General features: G+C 43.1%; 1 protein-coding gene across 1 annotated transcript in view; it reads right to left on the bottom strand.

Moving 5' to 3' along the window:
* Positions 1-8,219, bottom strand: part of HPCAL1 (hippocalcin like 1) — an 81,263-nt gene extending 73,044 nt beyond the window's left edge. Inside the window, exon 1 of the mRNA XM_068183468.1 lies at positions 8,140-8,219. The gene's annotated coding sequence lies outside the window, so the exon portion shown is untranslated. The remainder of the gene's footprint in view (positions 1-8,139) is intronic.
* Between the last annotated feature and the right edge of the window lie 5,339 nt (positions 8,220-13,558).

A 13,558-nucleotide genomic window follows, 5' to 3' on the forward strand; every position in this document is an offset into this window, starting at 1 on the left:
GCACTTCCCGTGGGATTGAGGTCTCCTGCTTAGTACCTGAAGGCACAGCCATGTGGATCAGTCAGTGCAATTTGGAGAAAGTCAGTTTAATTTTGGCACTGGCAGTGGAGCACTCTTGTATTGCTCCTGTTGGTAATTAAGAGAAAGCAAATCACAGGGGAGGACACTAAAAGTATTAATTAACAACATTTTCAATGAGAAAAAAGTTAGTAATTTTGGAAAGGTTGCTTTATGCCTGAAGAAAATACTTAAATAGGTTAATCACACTGTTGGACATTTGACAAATGCACACTAGTAAGTAAATAGGGGTATTGATTATGCATTTAGATAATCACCAGATCCTCCATGCTCTTGCAGGCATGCCCCGATTCTCCTGCCTCAAGCTTTGACTTCAAGTAGTGAAAAACACACTTAATTCCAAGCATGCAGACAGCCACGTTCACTCACTGGCCTGAAAAATTCATGTGTGTTTCTCATGAATTGAAGACAGCCACGTTTACTCATGGGCCTGAAAATTTTGTGTGTGTTTCCCATGAACAGAAGCACCCAGCATGCAATCCCACAAAGCCCCAGGGGCCAGTTTGGGGCAGGCACACAGGGGAGCAGATCCTTCAACCGGGGCTGCTCACCCAGACCAATATGACAGCCAAGGGTAGGGGACTCCTGCTGGAATGGCAGGACTTCTCCCCAGGGCAGGCTGCTTTCCAGCCTTGCCAAGCATCCTGCACTACCTTTGCCACAGCACTACCAAAACATGCACTTTTTAAATAAAACCAACAGAGAGAGAGGCAGCAACTTTGCAACTAAAAAGGCTCACAGTTTCCATGGATGTTTGATCACCTTTTATCACAACACAAACCATGAGGCAATCTGCTTCAAGCAGAGGATATTTTCCCCTCTCCAAACAGACAATAATCCAATAAAGGAGCCCACTAGCAGGATCCTGGACAATGTGTGACACTGTGTTATTATCAGCATCCCACTGGTGCTCTGGCGAGGTACAGCCGTGCTCAGCTGATCCTCCTGACAGCATTCAAAGGCACATCTTATTGGAGCCACAGCAGCTCCTCTGAGCTCCGATTGCCATGCAACTACCACCAGATTTTTTGATATTAGCATTATACTAGGTTTTTCATATCAAATTATATCCAGGCAAGTAAGAGGAATTCAGTTTTTTACTCCATGCTGGTGGTATCTGAGCAAAATTTATTCTGACAGAGGTTTTAAAGGCATGCCTTTATGCTGACATAACTGAGAAATAATTAAGAGCATCCAATAAGTTCCTAAACTAGATGTATTCCTAAAAGTTTTGGACTGGGTCACCTTTCCTGTAAGAGTTTCAGCACTGGTTAAATAATATACAGTTTGGCTTCACCTAGGCAAAGAACACATTTCTGCACTTCCACACATGAACTCTCAAAAATGACACAACTGCTGATTTTCTTTGGTATCCTGTCAGAAATAACCAGCCTTTAATGGCACATAAAATTTAATTGTTCGTAACAAAAAGATAGGTAAACAAATTACACTGGCAGGGGCAGAGAGCAAAAGTAGGGACTCTGGAGCTTCTGGGGTCTTCCAGTGTCTTCCTTTTCTGGCCTCTGCTAATTATATTTTTCTTTCACACTGACAATGCATTTTTCCACTGGAAAAAAGGCTGCTTGTTTTGAGTCATCACTGCAGGAAATCTCCTGTTGTAGTAGGGTTCTCTGTGCCTGGCATCAGTGGCTGCTGGCAGCCACCCCTTCTTCAGGGCAGGTCCTATACCCCAGTGGTGGCACTGAAATAAAATCACAGACATCCTTTTAATAGCTAAACTGTAGACAGCTCCAGATGTGGAATTTGGTTTCTGAAATTACAGATCCAACCAAGGCAGTCCCAAGCCAGTAAAATCCAGTTGTGTTTCTTCTGACTCATAACTGTTTTTTCAGAGAGGTTTTTAGCAAAATTTCTTCAGCAATTCTTCTGTTGTTGCCTGACTCATACTGAAACACCAAAATCATTATTAAAGTTAAATCATAGTAAAGGGGGTGTGAATACTTGCTGTTTATCAGTTCAAAGTGCTTTAAAAAACATATTTTGCTATGAAACGTGCTTTGTCCAATAATTAAATACCGTATTACTTGCAAAAGCAAACAAAAATCTGTCATATAAGGCACAGAACAAGTTAAGCACTTCCAAAAAAAATATAATGCAAGGTTAATTTATTCTTCAATAAGCTTTCATTTATCCTTCTGGCGCCTGTGTAGTATTTGTGTTCAGCATCCCACTCAGTTTCAGTCTGAAGGCCCGTCCATGACAGCGGGAAAGAGGATGCTCAGGGTGAAGTATGAGCTGTTCAGATGTCCCAGGATGAGCAGTAGTACAAAGTACACAGCTGTGAGCAGTGATTCCTGATCATGGGAGCAGAAATACATGCAGAGATGTACTCACAACCCCCCTGACACAGCAAAGGGATGGGAAAGAGGAGTCAGGCTAGTTAGCAGTCACTGAAGCCTCTGCTCCTGAGGAAAAGCTCCAAACCTGCTGTGGTTTGCCTCTGTCAAAGGGTGAGCTGCTGCAGGAGGGTTGATGGTATCGTGCAGGTGTCAGTCCACCACCCTCACTGTGGGTTTGCAGCATGGAAGCAACAACCCTTTGCCTGGTGCAATGCTGTGCCTGGCCCCCAGCTGCAGTGGGAGCCCCACCACCCCACCCTGGGCTTTGTAGTGCCATAAAGCTCAGATGCCTGTGAAGGTGGACCTCAAAGGTGTGTTTTGGTAGAAAAAAAAGTGTTGCAACAACAATTTGTTTGCTTTTTGAATTAAAACTGTTGCGGCAAAAGAAGGGACTAAAGAAAATCCCCCAAGTCTAGGAGCTCATATTTACCTTCTTAGCAGCTCTGCAGATACTTAATTTGAATGTTGCTTCATCTCCTGTCTCCCTCATGTATCATCACTAATTAAAGTACACACTCTGCATTTACCCAAAGGAGGATGTGGGAGGCAGAAGAGGCTCAATCTCATTTGCTGGTGCTGCTGTTTTGCCTCTGCAGAGCCAAATGCAGGGAAACCAGGGTCCTGCTCAGAGCCTGGCAGCTGCAGCACAGACATTTCCCTTCACTGCTCTCTGTGATGGAAATCCCCAATGTGTGAGTGGCCTTTCCAGGGGAAAGGGTCCAGTGAAAGAAGGGGCTGTAACTCCCTGGAAAGTTGGGGTGAGCCTGTTGAGGGGAGGACCAACACCTCCATGTGGGCACATCTCCCCACACACCTACTTTGGGGACTGCTCAGCTGAGCAAGCCAGAAGAACTGTGCCAGTAGCAGCCCAATAGGTCTGTGATTTGATGCCTCCCCAACCTTCAAATATTCCTACTATCTTCCTGCTCAAGTGAAATTCAAACCAAGTTTTATGCTTTATTTGGACACCTCTTCCCCAGCCTGCATCCCAGAGACTCCTCTCACATGTCCCCAAGAACCTGGCCATCCCCAAACACACATCCACTCTCTCTCAGCAGCAAAATGAGATTGCTGACTTCTCCCCAGCTTCTGGTTCCAGGCTAGGACTCTATGTCCTCCAGTCTCCACTGCACCCCAGCTGCACCTCACCCCCATCCCAGCCAAAATGTGGGGGTATTTTTGGCAGTGCTCAGCTGTGCAGCCATACTGGTCCTCATGCTCACAGCAGCCCCACCTGCCCCACAGTGCTACAGGTGGCATCAACCTGTAACAGGAAAAGGGAGACTTTAAAGCCTAAAAAAGCCAGGGAGGAAGTACAGACACTTTCAGCCTCTGAGATTATCTATGCCTCAGATTCAAGAAGATGGTGTCAGAGGAGAACATGCTGAACTCAGCATGTTTAACATTTGGACAAAGTCTTTCCCTTGTCCCCATCTGAAGTTCTAGTGCATGCTCTGCTCTACATGAGTGAAATGCATCCATGTCCATAAAAGCTATGGAAAAGCACTGCCGAGAAATTCTACAGCTCTGAATAATTAATTCACAGAACTATAAAAAGCTACAAGGGAATGAAATTTAGAAAAATCTAGTTTTAGGATAATTATAGTTCAAACCAGGAGAGCACTTGGACCCAAGACAGATGCATTAGTAGGACAACTGAGCATAGTGGATCAAATTCAGGCTTGGCAGAATTGCATAGCCTTAGAGACAGCTCCTCCTGGGGTGGATTCAGCTCAGGGAGAGAAAGCAGCCCCTACCAGATAAATAGATGAAGTGAGTGGAAATCTAAAGTAACACCATTTGGTAGGGAAGGCATAAAAGAAAGAAGTACAATTGTTTCAGATTAACATTCATGCCCCAGGTGTAAATAGGGAGTGATATTTTCTGAAATATTTTGTTATATGCTAGTTTAACCCATTTCCCTTCTACACTGCTTCCACTGCCATGTCTACTGTGTTACCACTGGCTCATAAAATCCCAGGTTTTTTGCAGACCATATCACATGTAGGCTTTTTTCAAAGCCCCAGATGCTGGAATTGATGTGTTGCTTGCAGACACAGACCTTCAATTTCCTAACCAGTTATATTTCCAATCCATATTTTTCATGGCAAGTTTGAAAACATTAACCCTGAGCCGTGGGTCATCAGCAAGCAAACACAGACGTTTTCTTTCATTTTCCTAAGTTTAAAGCCAGTCATTACTGTGCCCAGTTAGATGTTGAATCTTTGGGACTGCCCATTTAACTCACCCCTCTCAGGTAGGGAGATGTGGGATTTTTATAGTTTATGTGCTAACACATGCAGCCAGGCTGTGTGCTGGACATGTTTTAACTGAGTGCTGGAGGAGCCAGTGTTGGGTGCCTGGTTTATGGCAGACATGCAATCCCAGAGCCCTCAGCATCTCAGAGAGCTCCACAAGACTCTGCACAGGATCCCCCAGAACAACTCTGCCTTTACTTGTTGTTTTTTGGTAAAAGAGCACACGCACAGAGAGGCAGGAGTTTATTGTTTTTTCTTAGTAACAGCAGCAGATCACCTGAGAATTCAGTTTTATGCAAGCCAGAAGTGGCAGGCTACTCACAGACCAACAGGGAGATTATCAGTACTTCAGAGGAGCTGTTTTATTGTCCCATGTCCTGTTTGGCACAGGACCAGGCACTTCCAGTCATACCTCCTGACTGAAGACATATGTGAATTGGCAGAGGGGTCTGTCCTGTGTTAGCTCCTGTTTCCACAAGCTCCCTGTTATGGCATTATTCATTACCAGTACAAAGTTACTGGGCACTGCCATAGCACATTATCAAACAAGGGCTCTTTTCATAGTGGTGAATTATGATTTTCCAGAGACTTCATTTATGAAGAACATTGGTGTCTTCCAAAGCAAAAGGCTCTCCTATATGCCATTGCCATTCAATGTGCACAAGAGGGGTATGTACTATAAGCAGATATCCTCTCCTTCATTTGCAAGTGCAGGAGTTACTTGACACAACATGAAGCAAATGGAAAGAGGAAGCAAGAATTACTGTATCAGCCAAAAATTAATCCAGCTCTGCTGTGGGGTTTCTGCTCCAAAGGGAACAAAATCCATTTTTCTGAAACTCAGCTTTTTAGGGCTCTAAAGTGGATGGCAGGTAAAGCATCACATAATTTTCCCTTGTGTCTGAAGACATTAGGGTCAATTAAAGAGCTTCTGCCGAGGGTTCAGATGGTGGAGAAATGGAAAGTATGCCTGTAAGCTTATGGATAAAGCAAAGCAAGTGGGAGCTATGGGCAGGAAAAGGGCAGAATGACGATTCAAAACACAGATATTCTAGTGTGGATATAGTAGGAGAAGAGCCCATACAATGGGAAATTACCCTTCCACACCAGACAGAGTAATGTGCTGTGTCTTGAGGAGTGGAGCTTGCAGATAGCCCAGCTGCCAAGCAGGGGCAGAAATCACCACAGGAGCAGAGGCTGACTGAATAGGGGTTTAGCATAAATATGTGAAGCCTGAAGGGAAACATAATCCTCCATCTACATAAAATGTTGTCATAAATGGATGTCTACCATGAACAGGAGCAATGAGCTTGAGTTGCAGCCAGAAAAAAATAGAGCATGCACGGGGAAAAAAAAAATCCTGCAGGTAAGGACAGCAGTTAGGGAGATTGAAATTTCCATCATCCTACATACAGGTCAGACAGGGGGTGGTTAGAAATGATGAAGTGGTACAACCTGCTGTGAAGCTGCAGAAAAAAATTAAATGAGCCCTTGTGACTCTTTCTAGCCCTGTTTTTCTGTGATTTATCAGAGGATTCACAGCTGCAGTTTTCCACATTTTCACAGTTTAAAAATGTAGTTCAACACTGCAGTGGAGATGCTGGGAGGGAGTGGAAGCCCTCTTGTCTAAGCCCAGTGACAGCTCACCACTTTCAGAGCAAAGCCCCCATGAAGTCACTAGCAAGCTTTGCTCCGGTCTCCTCTGGAGCTGAGAAAGTAATGCTCATAGCTTTTCTTTCCATTTGTGTGGAGCTGAAATATAAACAACAAATTACAGATGGGTCAAAATAAGAGCAGTGTTTCTGTTCAGCCTCCAGGTTGTTTAACCCTTCTTTCTTCCATAATTCCTTGTCAATCTCTAAGTCTCTTCAAAATCAAGATTAAAGAAAACCCCCTCAAATTCCTGTTCTGGAAATGCCAATGCCAAGCTGTTCACTTTCATGAATTTTTTCTGCTTTTGCAGCAGAAATGATTCACAAATTGAGATTCGTGTGGCCTTTCAGTCTCCCAGAAACTATTTTGTATATATTGGCTCAGGTCTAATTTCTTAATTTGCTTTTTTGGAGGCAAGCAGCCTCCTGCTGCTTAACAGCATGGTAGGTTACAGGGAAGGACAAAGCATCTCAAAAGGTGCTTCACCTCTTCACAGGTACACACCTCAAAAGGACAAGGGAGAGGAGTCAGAGATGCAGCAGGGGAATCAAGCACGATATTTTTATCATGTGGATGAATAGTCCAGCACTGGTCGTGTTATCCAGGGAAGCAATGTTTTCTCCACCCTAGAGTTTCAAAATTCAGTGGAATGAGGGTGTGGACAATATCACCTAAATTTAAAGTTGGTCATACTGTGATCAGAGGTGGGACTAAGAGCTGGAGGACTGTTCTATGATGCCAACAGAGTTAAAGCAGAAACTTCCTAAGTGCCAGCAGAATTTCCCATACTTTTTCATACCTAGAACATACTTTCCCACTGTATTTACATTTACATTTCCATTATATTTACATTTACTTTCCCATTGTATTTACTGATTAGGGCGTGTCTCCAGGCTGCCCCAGTCATACCCAGTGCCACCAAGCAACTGGCCCAGGGCTTGCTGCTGAATCTGTTCCACACCACATCCCACCCCTCATCTCTCCTTGTCTCACTTCTCCTGCTGGATTCTGTCTGGAGGCTTGTTAATAAGGCCAAACATCTCATTTCCTTGCTTTGTTTCATGATAACAGAATAGATACATTTATCAATATGGTCTTTAAATTAAAATTCAAAGAAAAGAAAAATGAACAACATTTCTTTCATTGCTGTGCCACTGCAGCACATGAGAGAACAATTTATGCCAACTCCTCTCACTTTGTTATAGCATTTGTTGGGGTTTTAGGGCCAAATGTCAGCCAGAGAAGACACACCATAGCAGTAATGGCTGTAGTCAGAACAATCTAAAAATGCACTTTGCAAATACTGAAAAGCATTCTCCCTATCTGAAAGAAGAAAAAAAAAAGTGAAAATCACCAATGTGTTACTCAGATCAAAACGAGCACGTATTTTTATGTAGGCTTTGCTTACAACTGCACCAAACAAATTTTGCTTTCACTGGATCTGCTGGATGTCTCCCCAGGATTACAGGTCACCAGGAAGGGCAGAAGCCATTTTGACTTTCAGAGCCTGGGTGATTTGGCAAAATAGGGCTATTAGGAGATGACTGTCTTGTAACCAAGCCAATTTTAGTGCAGTTCTGGAAGCTCTACACTGATGCAACCATGACATGGACCTAAGGAAACCACCCTGTCTTCTTGCAACACTTTTCTGCCTATTAGCTAGACAATAAATTTTTAGATGTATTCTATTTCTTTGCATAGAGATCAGATATCTAAAGCCAAGATGATGCTTAAAACCAGAACAGAGACTTCTTGGTTAAAGCACTAAAATGTGAGCAAAATGAACATACCTTTACATCCACCATTGTAAAGGAATATGCAGGGCAGCCAGGGGTTCCATCACCTCCATGGTGTGGCTCTCCTGAAAAGAGGGTGCTTAGTTGTAGGTGGTGCTAAAAGAGCCTGTCTGGGTGCTTGCATAGGCAAAGGATGGACGAGACAATCGATCTGCTTGGATTTAAAAAGACAGATTTATGAAGAATAATTGCCTTCTAACTTGGCAGACAAGTGTACTGCCTTGAAGGGACTCACATCTGTGTCCTGTTCTCATGGAGTTAACTGAGCTTAGAAAAAAACATTTGATCTATTCTTCCTGCCTTAATTCAACATAGCTGAGAACCTCCCAGGATATTTCTATTTGAATTGCAGCAGTCTTTCCATTTTGATGTGTTGGCAGTGAATATCTGTCACACTGATGGCATTTTCTACATGGAAAGTATCACCAACACTTACAGTAGACAGTAGCATATACATCACCCAAATGGCTGACTGTGTGCTGTAGGAAAAGCAAGATGGGCTACCTTAGACTATTAATGCAGGTTGCCTTAAGCAACATGAGTTCTACAGCCAGAATCCCAGATTTTGTACCATTTCCGAGCTAGACTGACAGCTGGCATTTAGTTTCATTTAAAGCTAAGCCACAAATTAAGTACATAACAAATAGATCAAGCAGCAGCACCACTCGTGTTCATAACAAGCTTCCAAACTTCATCTATCACTTCCTGCAACTCTGTGCAAAGATGTCTGGCTCTCTCACCTTTTAAAAAGACAGATTTTTCATTTTTAAATTTCATATTTCCTCAGTACTTGAACAGAGCTGGAAAATTCCTGCATAACCTTCTTCCCAGGGAAGAGGAGGAGGCAAAATTCCCTGCAGGAGATCTTGAAAAGTGACCACAGTATTAAATGAGTAATACAAAAACAGTGAGAGTAGAAGAAGAAAGAAAAGTAAATTTCACCTCCAAAATGAAGCTTTTTTCCCTTCTCTCAACACAATGTTGCTTCATTAGGCCTATGTTGATGGTATCAGCACTGAAACCAGCATTTATAGAAATATGATGCAGCCAGCAGGAGACCAGTTTGCAAATCCTCTCAAGTGTTACCTATCTGTCCTGTCTCAGACTCTGAAGCTCATAATTTATGTTCTTTTATTTATATGAAGAACATGAGTAAAGTTGTAGAATCATATTTCCAAGGTAGATCATTAGTACTCAAAGAAAATGTCCATGGAAACTGTCTTCAGGAAAGTGTTACTTAGGGATGAATCCTGAGTTCTCTGGGTATATTGAGCACATTACTTCCCTGAAAATGGGTCCTGAGGCAGGTTTCTCTAATGCAGACCTTTGCAAGGCAAGAAAAAGCCCACAGTGCTATGCACAATATCTGTAAGGCTCTGTTGGATGTAGAGGGATCAAGACATTGCCCAGGTCCATGTTAGGACTCTGGTCATGCCAACTTCTCCCTTCACTCTGCAGGAACGAAGCCCTGAGCTTGGTCTCAACTGGGGACTGAGACTGAAGGGTACAGGGCCAAGGAACTGCTCTGTTTTAGTCACAGTCCAAGTGCAGGTGAGGCAGCACTCGATATGAAATTTACATTAATATACAGTTAGCATTAAATTGTTACATTATGTGTTTCTGCTAAATCTAGTATTTGAGGGTTTTAAAACCTGCCCAGTTTTAAAAGTAAGACCCCAACACACTTCTTTGTATTGATATGGTGATCAAAAAGGACAGTTTAGGCCATCTCAGCCAGAAAAGCATTGCCCTGGAGGGAAACTTTTCAGTCTTTCTTGAAATACCCCTTCATTTCCCTAAATGAGAGGCCATCCAAAGGTCTGTTTCATGACCTGCATATTCAATTTCTTCTGGCATTTACAAGACATGCATATATTAAATGCATGCAGATCTCAAACAAGGCTTCAGGAAACATTTCCAAATGAGTAAATTCAATTAACTGAGCTTGATCTTCCAAATTCATTTTTTTAACAGTCTACAAACGACCATTCAGTGACCGTGGGATGGTTCGTATTGCACCCCATCGAGGTGGTCAAAGTCAGGATGTAATTGGCAGCACAGGAGAGGTTCCTTCCCCGGAGGAATGTCATAACTGCACTCAAGAGAGGTCTGAGAGCCAGCAGTCCCTCAACTGCTGCTCTGGGGGTCTGCTGACACTGCTCAATGGTCTCCTGACTCTCCTTCCCCAACAATGGTGGGCCTGATCTCCCTGGAAGGTGAATCATCTTCCACAAAAGCCTCCTCTACTGGATTTGAGAGCACTGACCTCGTATTGGAAATGTATTACTCTTGCAAATGTTACCTCCAAAAAATACTTTGCAGAGATTCAAGGCTACTTCTTCAAACCAAGCCTGCATCAGTCATTTACAACTGAAATACTGCTGCTCACATCTCCCTGGCACTGAATGGAAGACCAAAGCACTCCACACACCCCCCCCTCTCCAATCCTCTTCCTTCATGACTCAGCTACGTTCCTCACTTTGCCAGCTTTTCACTTCTCCCAGCCAAGGTATCATGCTGTCTGTGCTCCAGCTGCAGGACTGTCACTTTCCTGTGCCCTGTGGCTACCCACTAATTTTAATACCTGCCTTGTCCTTTAATTATGTCTCTGCATCAACCCTGCTCAAATGCTGTCAACCCTTCACAGTCCTTTCTTTGAGGAGAAAAGCAGACCCTTAACCCAGATGGCAATAAGTGCTAGGGTTCAGCATATGTGGGAAATGGATCACTTCAAGTTTAGCATAGAAATACACAGAGCTCTGTTTTCTGCTATCAGGATTAATACAAAAGGTATTAAATTCAGTATATCCTGTCTCCTGTACTTCTCTCCTTTGAAGTGTCACGCATCCTGCAGTATGATGTGCTCTGCCAATCTGTCCCAGTTCTCTTGATGAAGCTTGGAAAAGCAATTTATTCCTTAGCTGATATTATACAAGATATTAGAGTGTTCTGAAACATGTCTGCCAGTATTCTGATGGTATTGTTCAAATGCTATCACTAGAGACTAATCTGGTTAATATGGCAGCAGTGTTCCTCTGTGGTGACTTGTTCCACACAGTGACTGAGGAGACCTTGTACTGAAATGTCTCAGTGCTTTTCTGCTTCCCTCTGATGCACTAGCCCATCACCTCTTGTGTGTGTGAGGCACCTCAATCACCTCTATGCTCCACCCCAAAGCAGTCCTTACTCCACTGGGCTGCTTCTATCTGTGAATCCCTTCAAACTCAGTTCATGGAGCTGACTGCAAACCCTTGCCTTCTGTGTAGGAGGACATACACATTTAATGTGAACTTATGAATTTTGATATTATTTTCAGTCTGTTTGTTTGGGAAGATTCTGAAGAAACTCACCCATCCTGAATTTGATCTTAGAAGGTCATATGTTCCATTGATTACAAACCCACCTCCTCCGCACTGTCTTCTCTTACTTCATATCCCAGCTCCTTACTGTGCTGTCCGGGCTCACTCCGTAATTGGGGTGGCCTGGAAAGGTGGAAAAGTCTCTCCTCCAACCCATGTCTCCAAAGAAAGGCTCAGTAGTCTTCAGTCGTCCGGTCTCAAGGTAGTTTATAGTATGTTATCTAAAATATTTTCTTCCTGAACTGCTGTGGTCCGTTCATCAGTCAGGCAAGGGCACACTCCGACGCCCAGGGGGCTGGTGCCCTCTTTTATATCATACATTGTGTATTAGATGTTTATGGTTTTTCCCCAATGCCTATCACCTATATTGAACAGTGACTTTCTACTCTAAATCAATCTGTGAGTGCCAACATCACCAAGAACATGGAGGTTAGGAAGAAGAAAGAAGGAGAAGAGGGCACGCTCAAGTCCCTCCATCTTAGAACCTCTGACCCCCATGTACAAAACTCAGACCCCTCTGTACAAGGCCTAAAACCCCCCTGTACAGCACTCAAAAATTCTTCCTCTCACTTTGTGACTACTTCTACTACAATATCTAAACTTTTGTGATTTCTTCCTGCAAAGTTGGTAAATTGTTCCATGGATTAGGTTCAAAGCCACAGGGGTCTGTGGCTGCATTCCAGCGTCTCAAATGCTTTTGACCTGGGTCCGGAACATCCAAGAGTGTCCAAGGGACATTCTGGGTTCCGACACTGTGCTTTTTTGCCCTGCTCCTATTCCTACCATCCAGATTACCCTGTCTATCCCTACATCTGTTCTCCACTCACTAGTCTGTCTCCACCTGCTTTTCACAGCTTTGCCTTATGCATCCATATGCTTGAATGGCAAGGGTGGCATTCCTGCATCCTTGGCTCCAATGCCCAATTACAGAGGAAGAGTTCCTGAGACTATGTTGGGCTGGAGCCTTAAGTCTGGAGATGAAATCATCTGAGAACTTACCTGCAGCACCATATATCTAAAGTGTAAGTGAAATAGTGAAAATTTTTTTCAGAGGTTTATGTCTTGGCCAGATTTGAGTAGAGGGAAAACTGAAAACTGATCCAGTTGTAAATCAAACCCTCCCACTAAGCTTCATTTCCTGCTCCAAAATGAGGCACTGCAGTTCAAGCTAAAGAGCTCCAAGAATTCTGACTTAAGGAAATTAAACTGGTTTGTGTCAAGCTTTTTCCAAATTTGATGGATCAAATTTGCTGAAGCTTGCAAAGCCACCAGCCTCTGGGATAGGTGGTATAATATGTAATTAACTTGGATTCAATGTTATTTGACAAGGCAGAATCAACTGAAAATAGGAGTTGAGAATGGAAATTGTTTAGTAATTCTAAATTCACACTGCTGTGAACGTTTAAATGTTCTTCTCCTCCAAGAGTCTGGAAGCACAGAGAAGAGGTAATGAAATACAAGTTACTAGTAATAATCTTCATATTTAGTAAAATAAAAGATTAGACACTAAACAAGGTTTACCTCAAGTGCCATTAAAAAAAGTCAAATTTTGGTGCCAGCAGTCATCTTTAGCCCCTTTAAAATGCCCAGTTACAGTTTCTGAAAGACAAAAAAATGAAATATTGAGTTAGAAGCTGATGGAAGCCCTTCCATGGTGTGGCAGGCACATTCTTCTCTCTCAGGATTTTTTCACGAAGGAGCACAGAGGAAAGAAAGAGAAAACAATTTCTATTTCTGCTCCTTGTTTTTCCCATGTGGAATGTGTTTGGAGAATTGTTTACCTGGGGTGATTGCTTGATTGGCTTCTGGTGAGGATTGTTTGAGCCTGATGGCCAATCGGATCCACCTCTGTCTGGACTCAAGCGAGAGGGTCATGAGTTGTGAGGCATTAGATATGGTAGTTAGAAAAAGTAGGTAGGTAGTTTTAGTGTCTCCTTTACATAGTATATTAATGTATTATAGTATAGTTATAATAAAGAAATCATTCAGCCTTCTGAACTGGAGTCAGGCATCATCATTTCTTCCCACCGGGTTCACCTGCATTTACAATACCA

The sequence above is a fragment of the Anomalospiza imberbis genome, chromosome 3 (genome assembly GCF_031753505.1).
Source record: "Anomalospiza imberbis isolate Cuckoo-Finch-1a 21T00152 chromosome 3, ASM3175350v1, whole genome shotgun sequence".
NCBI classification, from domain to species: Eukaryota; Metazoa; Chordata; class Aves; order Passeriformes; family Viduidae; genus Anomalospiza; species Anomalospiza imberbis.